Source organism: Meles meles, chromosome 17, assembly GCF_922984935.1.
Source record: "Meles meles chromosome 17, mMelMel3.1 paternal haplotype, whole genome shotgun sequence".
Lineage (NCBI taxonomy): Eukaryota > Metazoa > Chordata > Mammalia > Carnivora > Mustelidae > Meles > Meles meles.
The window spans coordinates 57904973-57919784 of NC_060082.1; the positions used below are offsets into that span (position 1 = coordinate 57904973).

The 14812-nt window shown below is 43.1% G+C and overlaps 1 protein-coding gene and 1 long non-coding RNA gene across 6 annotated transcripts in view; one reads left to right on the forward strand and one right to left on the reverse strand.

The window, feature by feature from the left end:
• Positions 1–14812, reverse strand: part of CNST (consortin, connexin sorting protein) — a 119662-nt gene that overhangs the window by 53620 nt on the left and 51230 nt on the right. The window lies entirely within an intron of this gene.
• LOC123928030 lies at positions 373–14080 on the forward strand. The gene is made up of 3 exons (XR_006815585.1): positions 373–527; positions 5865–6003; positions 13989–14080. It is a non-coding gene; the product is annotated as an uncharacterized LOC123928030 (long non-coding RNA).

The window sequence follows — 14812 nt, forward strand, 5'->3', positions numbered from 1 at the left end:
TTAAAAAAGAAATCATCTTTGATAATGGTACGTAGCTCCGATGGCAGATTCTCTGTGCTTCGCTCTTTCCTCCTCCCACATTTCCTTGCTGCAAGGTTCTGGTGAGAACCGTAAAGGTGGAGAGGAGAGCACTCGTATTTAAATATCTCTGATCACTGGCTAAGCACATTTAAGTGGTAAAAGGGAAGTATTCCTTCCTTTTCCTCAAGCTAGGCCCTAGTGTTTTGAGTGAGACAAAACTGAAAATGAGCCAACTTCCTTAGACCTGACCTGGGGTCAAAGGGACACCTTATGTAATGCGGGCACAATTACCAGCGCCCCGCCCTGCACATTCCTCTGCCTTCAGAGGGAGCCGGGCGCAGGGCTGTGGTTGGGAGCTGGGGCCGCCATCAAGCTGCCCCAGGGACCTAAGGGACGTGACCCGACTCCTCATCAATGCATGGCTAAGGATGACATCCAGTAACACACGGCGGTCACCCAGGGCCTAGAAAGTGGCAGCGCTGGTCTCTCGACTGACTGTCTGACAGGTGACTACAGCGTCGATACAGGGATGGGACTGCGGGACTTTATTTTAGGCAGCATTTGAAAATCACTTAATGTCTCAGGAGTGCTGGGCGGGGCAGAACTCAACCAACGCTGAAGGCGCACTCCTCGCATTTGCTAAGTCACCGTTCTCCAGGCTTCAGTGGCCACGTGCCATCGCAGACTCCAAAGGCCAGCACCACGTAACCTTCAAAAGAACATTCTTACTTCCCTCTCCGGTAGATGCCATGAAGGACGCACCTGCTGAGTGGAAGGAGCAGCAACTTTTACAGCTTGTGTGCCTCGCTGAGCTCGTAATTACTCATCAGAAATTTTAATGAGCCCTTCTGAGGTCTGGATCAACAAGCCCAACTCCATATTCACGCGCTGCTCCTCCAGCCAGACAGCCTTGAGCGAAGACCATGATTTCTTCTCTCCTTTCATAGAACAGGCTCAGTTACTTAGGATACAAACTGTCTGAGTATCCTGAACTCAATATTTAGATTTTTTAAAAGATTTTATTTATTTATCTGACACAGAGAGACAGCAAGGGGATACAAGCAGGGGGAGTGAGAGAGGGAGAAGCAGGCTTCCCTTTGAGCAGGGAGCCCGATATGGGGCATGATCCCAGGGCCTGGGGTCATGACCTGAGTCAAAGGCAGACGCCTAACAACTGAGCCATCCAGGCACCCCTCAATATTTAGATTTTTACAAATACACAATGGATCTGCAGAAGCATTTCAGGAAACTCAAGTGGACTGTAACAGACTCATGCCCAGGGTGCTCCCGTGGGCTGTGCAAGGCCAACCTCCTTGTCCACTGACTCTTGTAAAAGCAGGTGAGGAGCACATAGGTTGCACCTTCCTATCACAGCTCTTCCCTCATGCTCCACCACTTTCTAGAATTTGCTCCAGGCTGTTTTCAGTTCATATCCAAGGCACAATTAGCACACATAAATACTGCTGGGATTTAGACTCTAAATTATGTGTAATATGTCAACTAGTCGGATTGGATTTCCAATTTTCCTCTTAGAAATCTGCTTAGACATTTCATACTTTAACTCATTTTATTAAAAACTAAAATTCTGAAGAGATTCCCCTAAGCATACATTTAATTATGCTAATTTTCAGACTTTTCATCCAGGTCTATAGACAAGCACCAAAGTCTTTTTGTTGTTGTTGTTGTTGTTGTTGTTGTTGTTGTTTTAAGCACCAACAAAATTTAAATGCAATTAATATATTGTTTTTCCTTTAGAAGTGCACTGCTAATCTCAAAATGGCCAAATTTTACCATATTTTTCAGTTCATTCCAAGTACATTAAATTCATCAGATGCCGGGGCGCCTGGGTGGCTCAGTGGGTTAAACGTCTGCCTTCAGCTCCGGTCATGATCTCAGGCTCCTGGGATCAAGCCCCACATCGGGCTCTCTGCTCAACAGGGAGCCTGCTTCTCCCTCTCCCGCTTCCCCTGCTTGTATTCCCTCTCTCACTGTCTCTCTCTCTGTCAAATAAATAAATAAAATCTTAAAAAAAAAGAGAGAGAGATTACAAATTAAATAAATAAATAAATAAATAAATTCACCAGCTGCCAAATATAAAATATTCCTTGGTTCTCTAGGATAAATAAAACTATCAAATTTGATGTGGCCTCTAAGAAACACGATCTTCTTATAAACTGAAGCTACACATACTTTATTTCTCTAACAAATGTAAAGGTATACACTTAAATTCAAAACTTAAAAATAGTGCCTATTTGTGGAATAAGAGGGACAACCTAAATACCCAAAGAAGACCAGATTGTTAAATTTTCCTTCAAGCCTCCCTCCCCCCTTAATATTCCGTAATTCTCTAAAAGCTATTGACATCAGAGATTCTCTTTGCATTAGTGGAATTATATGAGAAAGAAAAATTTAGAAAACCAGGAGTCAACTCAGAGCCTTCAAGAGTCAAAAGAAAAACACAGAGAAACATGCTCAATTCATTGCAGTTTACAAAAGAAAATCACGTTATGTCACATTCTGTTATGCCAGTAATCTTTAAACTTTGCGGAGACAAACGACTAAATCCCAACTGTATCTTCACGTCACCAAACAAACGACCACTGTTGTTTTAAAAACTGTTTCACTGAGCTATAGTTCACATAAAATACAATTCACCTACTTTCAGTGACCATACAGTTCAATGGCTTTAGTAGACTCAGTGTTGTGTAAGCAACCCACATTTTACAAAGTTTTCATTACCTGTCCTGCTTAGCACCAGGCTCTTTATTTTCCCCAACGCCCCCAGCCCTGTCTCTATGGAATTGCATATTCTGGACATTTCATTTTTTTTTTAAAGATTTTATTTTATTTATTTAACAGAGAGAGAGATCACAGGCAGGCAGAGAGGCAGGCAGAGAGAGAGGAGGAAGCAGGCTTCCTGCAGAGCAGAGAGCCCGATGCGGGGCTCGATCCCAGGACCCTGAGATCATGACCTGAGCCAAAGGCAGCAGCTTAATCCACTGAGCCACCCAGGTGCCCCTGGACATTTCATATTAAATGGAATCTTATAACATGTAGTCTTTTGTGACTGGCTTCTTTCACTTAGCATAAGGTTTTCATGTTGTATTACATGTTACTACTTTATTCTTTTTTTTTTTTTTTTTAGAGAAAGAGTGTGTGCATGCCAGAGGAGGGGAGAGGGAAAGGGAGAGAGAGAATCCTAAGTAGATTCCATGCCCAGCACAGAGCCGGACATGGGGCTTGATCTCAGGACAGGAGCTGAAATCAAGACTCTGACGCTTAACCAACTGAGCCACCCAGGCGCCCCAGCACTTTATCCTTTTTTGCCAAATAATGTTCTGTTGTATGGCTATACTCTCTACCTGGTTTTCGTCTGATGACTACATTTTTCAAATGCCAACTTGCATGCTTTTTTCAAAATTGGAGAGCCAGATGGATGTAACAACTTTATTAAAAATACACAAAGCAATGAGAAAAAAGCCCTTTTAATTAAGTACAGTGGTGACCCTGTGAATGGTGTTTAGAAAGCATTATTTTAAATAAATAAAGGTAAGAAGACATCTACTCTTTGCAGGGATTATGAGCAAACGACAGCTGGGGAGTGAAAAAAAAAATCCAAAAAAACAAAAGGAGACCACATAGAAAATTATTTACCTTTGGAAAGTCTGACTTTAACAGTAGAAAACTGAGAAGCGAAGTCCCTAAACATCCTACCTGAATTTATGCTTCCATTAAGTGGAGTTCTGTGAAATCAGTAACAAATTATTCTTAGAAAAATAAAGACAGGGGCGCCTGGGTGGCTCAGTGGGTTAAAGCCTCTGCCTTTCGCTCAGGTCATGATCCCAGGGTCCTGGGATCGAGCCCCGCATCGGGCTCTCTGCTCTGCAGGGAGCCTGCTTCCTCCTCTCTCTCTCTGCCTGCCTCTCTGCCTACTTGTGATCTCTATCTGTCAAATAAATAAAATCTTTAAAAAAAAAAAAAAGAAAAATAAAGACAAAAGTCTTCATTACATATGTATCAATATATATGTGTAACTGCACAGAAACATTCACATGCATTTTGGATGTGCAAATTTCTTAATTTATCTTTATATAAAAATATCACATTATAGACACTTGACAGAGAATACTAGTTTCCGTACAAAATGTGAAAGTCTGGACTGATGGAATCCCCTTCTTTTTCACCTTCTTTCTAGATAGCTATAAGGGCATGACTGAAATCACAAAAAATAACTAGGTAAGAAGGAGAAAGTTGTCTGACTGGCAGAGAGAGCGTATCCTCAAGCAGACTCCAGGCTAAGAGGGGAGCTGGAAGTGGGGCTTGACGTCACAACCCCAAGATCATGACCTGAGCCAAAACTAAGAGTTGGACATTTAACTGACTGAGCCACCCAGCTGCCCCAGAATGTCACTTTTTAAATTATATTGTAGAAGAAGAGTGGCTTCTGAGATGATCTGACTGGCTCAGTCAGTAGAGCGTGCGTGTGGCTCCTGATCTCAGGTTGTGAGTTCAAGCCCATACTGGGTGTAGACTTTACTTAAAATGTGGCTTCTAACTGGGGTGCTCTGTCTTGGACTGCTACCCTGGGGGAAGCCAGCTGTCATGGTCTAAGGCAGGTGGTGAGGTACTGGGAAGTAAGCCACACTGGGAGGGACGGAGGCCAGCTACATACCATCTGAGTGAGCTTGAAAGCACATTCTCCAGCCCAAGTCCAAGCCTTGACATGCCTGCAGGCCTGGCCAGTAGCTTCACCAAAATCTCATGAGAGACTTAAGCCAGAGGCACCAAGCTAAGCCACAAGCACAGAATGACCCACAGAAGCCATGGAATAATAATTATTAGTTGTTTTTAGCTGCTACATTTTATGAGAATTTGTTATGCAGCAACAGATAACACACAGACTACGCAAAATTCTTCAACTTTCTGCTTTTTTATTATATTCTGCGGTCCCTTCCTATGTTTTCAGTTGCAACAAATCCCATTGCCAATGCTCCTGGAAACGGCACCGTCTGTTGGAAGAGCTAAAGGATGTTAGAGCACACATCTCTACAGTTCTAGCTATCCGGTTAGGATCATCTTTGGAAGCAGGTGACATGGCTGGCTCAGTCGGTTAAGGGTCTGCCTTTGGCTCAGGTCATAATCCCAGGATCCCAGGATTAAGTTCCACACTGGGCTTTCTGCTCAGCAGGGGCCTGCTTCTCCCTCTCCCTCTGCATGCCCCTCTGCCTACTTGCATTCTCTCTCTCAAAAATAAAGAATAAAATCTTAAACAAACAAGCAAACAAACAAACAAAAATCGAAGTAGGTGACACGTTCCCCAAACTATCAACCCCTGCCTGAGTTGTCTGCAAAAGGTTTCCACTGTTTTTTTTTTTTTTTTAGATTTTATTTATTTACTTGACAGAGACAGAGACAGTGAGAGAGGGAACACAAGCAGGGGGAGTGGGAGAGGGAGAAGTAGACTCCCTGCTGAGCGGAGAGCCCAATACAGGGCTTGATCCCAGGACCCTGGGATCATGACCTGAACAGAAGGCAGACAGTAAACGACTGAGCCACCCAGGCACCTCTGACTATTTCATTACTGGCCAGAATACCCAGACCTAACTTGACGCTGTGCCCACCATCCTCCAAGCTGCTCTCTCCATTCCACACACCATGCACCCTTGTGACAACTGTATTATTTAACTTAGCGCCTGCTTTGCCACTAAACTCTAGGAGGAATCCATGAGGGTTAGAGCAAGATCTGTCTTGTCATCGCTGTATTTCTACTGTCTGGGAAATAGTCACATAGGAGAAAGTTTTTAACAGTTGGTGAAATACCATCATTATTATTAATTCTACAGGGAGAAGCTCACTGTTGAGCAGGACAAGGGCAACTCTGGTACAGAGGAAACGCATCTGGCTCATCAGCAGCCCCTGCGTTCACGTCCTCCTTCTCCCCCGTCTCCTGCAGAGGCGGACAAGGCACTTCGTAGATTAAACGTGAGTCTCCTCATTTATAAAAATTAAGGGGTGTAGCTTCTGGGTTGGTGAACATGCTGGGACATGGGAGAGTAGTGCGCCTGGAGAGGGAGTGGAAAGCTCCCCCCATTCTTTCCCCAGACCTTGCCTTATGCATCCCTTTCCTCTGGCTGTTCCTGAGTCATATCCTTTTATGATAAACTGGTGATCTGGTAAGTAAACACCAATCAATAAAATTAAAAAAAATTAAAAAAATAAAAAGGGGTTAGAGTAGGCCATTTTCAAGATCCTTTCTGACTTTCTGAAAGCGACATCGTTAGCCAAGTTCATGGTCCCGACATCTAGACCAACTCCCTGTTCAACATGTCTGCTTGGATGTCTAAGGGACCCCAAACTGCCACACTGTCTTCTGCCCTCTTCTCCCCAGACGTGCTCCCACCCTCTGGCAGCGGCATCACAGTACATCTGGTGCCTAAACCACACGACGGGCTAATCCCGGACTCTCCCCACACCTGATCTATGACCCGGTCCAGTCACTCCCTCCCCCTCAATAACTCCGGGTCCACTTCTCTCCAGCCCCACAGCTCCCTCAGGAAGGAGGACCAGCAGTGCCCCCCACCTAGATTATTATAAAAGCCCCAACCAGCAGCACCGTCTCTAATCCTGCACTGTTCTAACCCATTCTCCACACTGTCAGTTGAGTGATCTTTCTAAAAACTCCAAGTCCTAGCACATCGCTGCTGTTCAAACCTGCCGGGAAGGCCCGAACTGGTTATTACAAACAATAATCCTTTATAACCTGGGCCTTGTTGATCTCTGAAGCTTCAATGTCTCCACTGTTTTACTTTCTATTATTCCCCTGGATTCATTCTTCCCTTCTAGTCTGCTCCACACAAACTAAGAATAGACAGTTGCTGAAATGTGGGATGCTTCCCTCTCAGAATCTTCTGGGCTTTAGTCTGTGCTGTGCCGCCTCTAACGTCCTGCCTCTGTTCTCTCTCCCCATCTCCTTCCCGTCGCTGGCACGCATTTGACCCTGTCTCAGCTTCGATGTCCGATCTCATCAGCTCCTCCAGGAAGGCTCCCACAGCCCTTCTAGAACACCATCTCCACAGGATGTGCTTACTTAGTACCACCCATGCCTCCCACCCTGCTGGACTGAACATGTTAGTCACTTGGCTCCCATAGTCAAGCCCAAAACTCAAAGACAGGTTCACCAACAGTGTTACTGCGCCTGGCATACACACAGTGCTTAGTGAATGTCTGCTGACTAAGTAACCCTGTATGGTTATACAAAATAATGTAAAAAAACATTTATGAGGGGAAGAATTCTTCTGTGATGTAAATTCATCCTCTAGTTTATCTTGAGATATTTTTGTGGCAGGGGTGCCTGGGTGGCTCAGTCGGGTAAGTCTCCCACTCTTGGTTTCTGCTCAGGTCCTGGTCTCAGGATCCTGGGATCAAGCCCCATGTCTACTCCCTGGCCAGTGGGGAGGCTGCTTTTCCTTCTCTCTCTGCCCAACCCCAGTGCCCAGGGATGCTCACTCACTCTCTTAAACAAATAAAAATAAGTAGATTTAAAAAATGGTTTTTGGCGGGGCACCTGAGTGGCTCAGTGGGTTAAAGCCTCTGCCTTCAGCTCAGGTCATGATCCCAGGGTCCTGGGATCAAGCCCCACATCGGGCTCTCTGCTCAGCAGGAAGCCTGCTTCCCACCCCCGCTTCTGCCTGCCTCTCTGCATACTTGTGATCTCCGTCTGTCAAATAAATAAATAAAATCTTTTTAAAAAAATGGTTTTTGGGCGCCTGGGTGGCTCAGTCTTTAAGCATCTGACTTCCACTCAGGTCATGATCCAGGGTCCTGGAATCGAGCCCTGCATGGGGTTCCCTGCTCATCGGGAAGCCTGCTTCTCCCTCTCTCAATGCCCCTGCTTGTGTTCCCTCTCTCTGTCTCTTTCTGTCAAATAGATAAATAAAATCTCTCTTTTTAAAATTTATTTCTTATTTTTTATAAACATATAATGTATTTTTATCCCCAGGGGTACAGGTCTGTGAATCGTCAGGTTTACACACTTCACAGCACTCACCATAGCACATACCCTCCCCAATGTCCATAACCCAACCACCCTCTCCCAACGCCCCCTCCCCCAGCAACCCTCAGTTTGTTTTGTGAGATTAAGAGTCACTTATGGTTTGTCTTCCTCCCAATCCCATCTTGTTTCATTTACTCTTCTCCTATCCCCCTAAACTCCCCCCAAGTTGCATCTCCACTTCCTCATATCAGGGAGATCATTAAAAATGTTTCTGTGGTGAACAGAATCCATGTTCTAATCCCCATAAATACGTTACATTACATCACAAAGGGGAATTAGGCTGCAGATGAGATTAAGGTTGCTGACCTTAAAAAAGGCAGATTATCCTAAATTATCTGGGTGGGCCCAGTGTAATCACAAAGGTCTTTACAGGTGGAGGGACTTGGCCGGAAATCGTTGGCTTTGATAATGTAGGAGGGGCAACTACAAGCTGAAAAATGTGGCCTCTAGAAGCTGGAAAGGCAAGGAAGCTGAATTTTCTCTGGAACCTCGGGAAAAGAATGCTGACACCTTGAGACCCTGTGTCAGACTCCTGACCTACCAAACTGTACAGTAATAAATTTGTGTCAGGGGGCACCTGGGTGGCTCAGTGGGTTAAAGCCTCTGCCTTCAGCTCAGGTCATGATCCCAGAGTCCTGAGATCGAGCCCATCATCGGGCTCTCTGCTCAGCAAGGAGCCTGCTTCCCTTCCTCTCTCTCTCTGCCTGCCTCTCTGCCTATTTGTGATCTCTGTCAAATAAATAAATAAAATCTTTAAAAAAAAATTAAATTTGTGTCAGTTTTCAGCCACCAAGGTTGTGGCAATTTGTTATGGCAGCAATAGAAAACTAATACAATTTTAATATTGGGGCTTTTTTTAAAATAAAGGGAATTTTGGCTAGGAATCTTAAAGTCCCTTTTGAGCCTACAATTATTTGACTCTATGTAAATCAGGAACACTTTTATTCTACTGTTACCTAGGAAACAGCTACCTTTCAGAGGAGATATGATCTGTCTTCTTTGATCAATCCCTCACTGAGGAAAGATTAAAAGAGAGGTTACTGTTTCTGCACGTCACTTTCCAAAGAAATTTTAGTTTAAAGGGGCTGGAGTGGAGATTAATTAAACCAGGACTTCAGAATCTTCAAGTTTACTGTATAGTCTGTAAGAGAGTTAAATTGCTCACTTACCTACCTAATGAACAAAATGGGTTACAATCCCCAAATATCAATACCAGAATCTATCAATTTTAGATGGGTTTAGCCAGGCTTTTCCAGTTTTTAATTTGGATTCTCTTAGGTAGGGATGCACGGTCCTGTCATATCAAAGTCCTCATCAGTCCCAGGATCTCACTCCTGGCTCAGCTACAGCATATAGACATCACTCAGCTGCCTCCACTAGGCATTCAGGTTTGGGGGCCAACTCTAGAGGTTCTACTACAGTTGAAGCCAGATGGGTAAAATTCAAATCTGGCCTTTGCATTATCAGTTATTTTTATGGTTAGCAGTTATTACTTTAGATGTCAGTTAAGCTGCCAGCAGGGGTATGATACCCAGCATTAAGCTAGGGGGACACTGGACATAGGTTTTTCAGAATATACCTTAGGGAACCAAGGCAGGGGCAGGTTAGCCTGAAAAGAGAGTATTAAAAAGATCTCAGGAGATAAGAAAAATACTGACAAAAGAGGTGAGATGGACTTAAATTAAACCAGTTTCTTAATTTCCTCGAATGTTGCTCCTGGTCACCACCACTCAGAAATCATCCCATGACACACTCAAAGACTAGGGTACCATTTAGAAGCACCTGTCTTCGGCTGGGTACTTGATAGTGCTTTATCTACAGGATCACCCATTCTAAGGACAATCTTGCAGAAGTGGCATAGGACCAGCCGTCCTACAGATAAAGGAACAGGCTCAGGGAAATGAGTTACTTTCCTAAGGTCACATGGCTAGGAACAGGCAGAGCCAAAGTCTTTGCTCTTTCCACTGTGCAAGCCTGACTCCAAGTACAGATGCGTTTCCAAGATTTGTTTTTCTCTAGCTTTCACGCCCTCCCTGTCCCCGCAGAGCTGGAGGCCACCAGTGGAACAAGTCAGGGCATTGAATATGAGCAGCAAGTCAATCTGGAAGTTCTTCCTTTCTCAATTTCCATGTGCTGCCTATCTCTGGCTTCCTGCCATTTGTTGAACTGTTTTGTTAAATGCTTAGATACGCGGTGACTGAGTAAATAAAGTATGTTCTATGGCAACCATCAAACACTGAATCTGAACTTGCCTTTTACAGCCACACAAAATTTATGGGTTAATGGTTGCCAGGGGCTGGGGGTGTGGGGGTGGGGGAGACATGGAAATGGGGAGAGACTGCTAACCGATACAAGATTTCTGTAGAGGAGCAGAAAATGTTCTAGAATTAGATATTAGTGACGGTTGTATAACTATGTGAATATACTAGAACCAGAAGGTTGTATACTTCATGAAGGTGAATTTCAGGGCATGTAACTTACATCTGAATAAAAGAAACTGTAGCTAGGGGTGCCTGGGTGGCTCAGTGGTTAAAGCCTCTGCCTTCGGCTCAGGTCATGATCTCAGGGTCCTGGGATTGAGACCCCCTCATCCACCTCAGCATCCCTGCTGAGCGGGGAGCCTGCTTCCCCCTCTCCCTCTGCCTGACTCTCTGCCTACTTGTGATCTCTCTCTCTCTCTGTCAAATAAATAAATAAAATCTTTAACAAAAAAAAAAGAAAGAAAGAAAAGAAAGAAACTGTAGCTAAAATCAAAGGATCAGATATTAATAAGGGTTGGCAAAGACATGGAAAAATTATACCCCCATATATCGCTGGTACAGCCACTTTGGAAGGTAGTTTAATAGGTCCTCAGAAGTTGAAGGAAGTATCGATTATGATGCAGCAATTCTACTCCTATGCATGCATAACCAAAAAAGGGAAAATCTATGTCCATATGAAAACCTGTATGCTATCAGAGGAACACTATTTGTATAGCTAAAAAGTAGAAACAGTCCAAATGCCCATTAGCGGACAGATAAATGAAATGTGATATAGTTATTGCAGTGTTATGTTAACAGACAATAAAAAGAAAAATGTACTGATATGTGCGGGTACAACATGGATGGATTTTAAAAACATTTACTGGGGCGCCTGGGTGGCTCAGTGGGTTAAGCTGCTGCCTTCGGCTCAGGTCATGATCTCAGGGTCCTGGGATCGAGTCCCACATCGGGCTCTCTGCTCAGCAGCGAGCCTGCTTCCCTCTCTCTCTCTATCTGCCTGCCTCTCTGTCTACTTGTGATCTCTCTCTGTCAAATAAATAAATAAAATCTTTAAAAAAAAAATTGTGTTAAAAACATTTACTAAGTGAAAGGAGTCGGTCGTAAAAGACCATATATTGTACGATTCCATTTATGTGAAATATCCTGAGGAGACAAATCTATAAAGAAAGAAAGTGGATTAGTGGTTGCCTAGGGCTGGCATGGCTCAGTGGAAAATGGGGTGTGACCGCTAATAGGTATGGGTTTCTTTGTATGATGAATGATGAAAACGTTCTAAAATTGACTGTGGTAATGATTATACAGCTTTGGGAATATACTAAAAATCACTGAATTGTATATATTAAGTAGGTGAAGTATATGGTATGTGAATATCTCAATAAAGCTCTTAAAAAAATGGGTGGAGGAGAGGAAGGGCCAAGGGAATGGGTGAGAGACAATCTCCAGCTCGCTCCACACCCAGTGGGGAGCCCGACACAGGGCTCCATCTCAAGACCCTGAGATCATGACCTGTGCCAAAATCAAGTGTCAGATGCTTAACTGACTGAGCCATCCAGGAGCCCAAGATGTTGAAAATACATAGGCTAATTTTTATTCCTTTTTAGGATATTTACTTAAAGCTATGACAGATTCAACTATAGTGAAAACCTGATGTAATGCAGCTTAAAACCCTGCTTAGCTGACTATATTACAGGGATTCAACTCTCTACAGGAAACAAAGTCTCATAATAATGACAACTGGACTTTTGTGAGGCTGAGTTCAAGGTTTTAGCAGGTTTAGAGAAGAGCTGCCTCCAGAAAGCCTGTAAATAATGACAGGTCTCTTAATGCTACCCCTCTATTTCTTTTTCCAGCACTAGCTTTTGGAGATACAAAAAAATTATTACAAACTAAACTAGGTAAAGAGGCATAAGAGTAAATAAGTTCACCTTAATAGGGGCACCCGGGTGGCTCAGCAGGTTGAGCCTCTGCCTTCAACTCGGGTCATGGTCTCAGGGTCCTGAGATGGAGCCCTGCTTCAGGCTCTCTGCTCAGCAGGGAGCCTGGTTCTTCCTCTCTCTCTGCCTGCCTCTCTGCCTACTCGTGATCTCTCTCTGTCAAATAAATAAATAAAATCTTTAAAAAAAATTCACCTTAATAATATTTTTTAAAAGTGTTGAGAGAGCACCTTCTATAAAAAAGATTTCTGGGCTGGAATTGAGTATCACACTTTATATATCATTTCACATTTGAAAAGCTATTCCATTATTAGAAAAGTACCCACCTGTTAAAATTTTGGAACTTCATTTGCTTAGGACCTTAGAATTTCACAGTAACGAAAGAGCTACCACGCCCATGTCTAGACACCTATGCACGGACTCTCTGTGCTGTTTGTTTGGACACAGGGAATGGATTCGGGAGAAGCAAGATGAAGACATTTTTAGGCAGCTTTCCTCCAGCTAAAGATGATGACATTGGGGGCGCCTGGGTGGCTCAGTGGGTTAGAGCCTCTGCCTTCGGCTCAGGTCATGATCCCGGGGTCCTGGGATCGAGCCCCGCATCGGGCTCTCTGCTTGGCTGGGAGCCTGCTTCCTCCTCTCTCTCTCTCTGCCTGCCTCTCTGCCTACTTGTGATCTCTATCTGTCAAAAAAATAAATCTTTAAAAAAAAAAAAAAAAAAAAAGATGATGACATTGAACTGTGGCAGTGGAGATGGAGAGAAGTAGACTAGCCAGAGTGATCTCAGGGAGATTCGATCACTCAGACCTGGTGATGGGGTGTGTACTGAGGACAGGCTTTAGCCATCTCTCAGGGTACAGTGCAAAGAGCTCCCAGGCCATCCTAAAGCCTCCCATTCCAAGTCCTCCCAGGTCCAGAAAGAAGTAATTCTGCTCTCCTGGGAATCCTTCTACCCAGCTTAAAATTCTTCTGCCCACCCACACTTTCTTTCTTTTAATTTAACAAAAGAACTCGAAGTACAAATAAAAATGTACCTCTTACAAATAAAAAGAAAAAAAACTACATAGATCCAGAGGTGAATTACCAAGTTTTAACCAAGTTTAGATCATCCCATCTCTGTTCAGGAATCAAGGAATTCATACCTCAAAAAGGAATTTTATAGACATATTTGGATGAACATCACTATCATTATGCAGTCTAGAAAACTAAAGTACAGAATGGTTAAGTCTCACCAAGTTACCAAAACCACAAGTAAGAGTTGAACATAGGTTTTGCAATTCCTAATTCAGTTTTCTCACACTTCATCATTTTAAGATGTAGAATTGAGAAGCTAATCTGTATAAAGACTATCCCTGTGTTTTAGAAATCACATATTTCAAATGCATTAGGGGATAGTAATTCTACACATACCTGCTCACTAGATAATAAATATAGAAAAACTTCAAATAATATAATCACACCTAGGGAAAATGAAACAAGCCCATGGAAGGAGGAATAAAAGGAGCTACGACTGACCCATATACACATGCAACTGCGTCTCACTTCCTCAAAACATCAAAAGAACACATTAGAGAGGCTCAGTCAAATTGCTCTTGAATTTAGTCATTGGATAAATCAATTTATGTACAAATAGCACTACATACATCATCTGTTTATCTTAGATCTTTTGAGGAAAGGCTCTCATATCTCTTTTCAAAATTGATTTTAATTTTCTTTCAGCAAACTAAGGAAAAGCAAAGATGAAAAGATCAGTTAACTGGAAAGTCTAATTATGAACTACATTAAAAAGTTATCGAGTCACTTTATCGAATAAAGAAGGATAAATTTGTTTCATCTTTAACTTCAAATTTAAAACAAACAAACAAACAAACAAACAAACAGGGTATGGAGAGATCAACTATATCGCTAAGCAGCCAAAGAAGGAGAAGATGAGGAGACACTTCCCTTCGTTCTCTTAAGCTTCACGCAGAGACTGCTGGCTTAGGTAAGCTGGTGTTACACTACAGAGTCCCGGCTTTGGACGTGCCAGAATACTCCAGTCCCACATGTTCCTGATGGAAAATAACCAGAGATGGTCTTTTTCCCATGGGTGCCCTATGATTCAAGGGAAAAAAGACTATAGCTCCAAACTTTAACTGCCAAACTATATGCCAAATGAGAAATACTCTGCAAAAAAAGGAAAAGAAAAAGAAAAAGAAAAAAGAACTACTCCGAATTAGTTTGTAACCAAAGTGATACAATGAAAGCTAGATGTCTTATTCAACACTGATATAAAATGTCTATCAATATATGCTAACACCTATTATTCACTTACTAAGTGAGTTGGAAAGATCCTGTAAAGAATTTAAAACTATACCTGCACCTCATGCTCTCTCTCTCTCAAAACAAAGAAAAAGTTACGAGATCGAGCCCTGTATCAGACTCCATGCTGAGAGTGGAGTCTGCTTGAGATTCTCTCTCTCCCTCTTCCTCTGCCCTTCCCCCTGCTCTCTCTTTCTCAAATAAAAAGTAAAATAAAATAACAACTATATCAGCACAAAAAC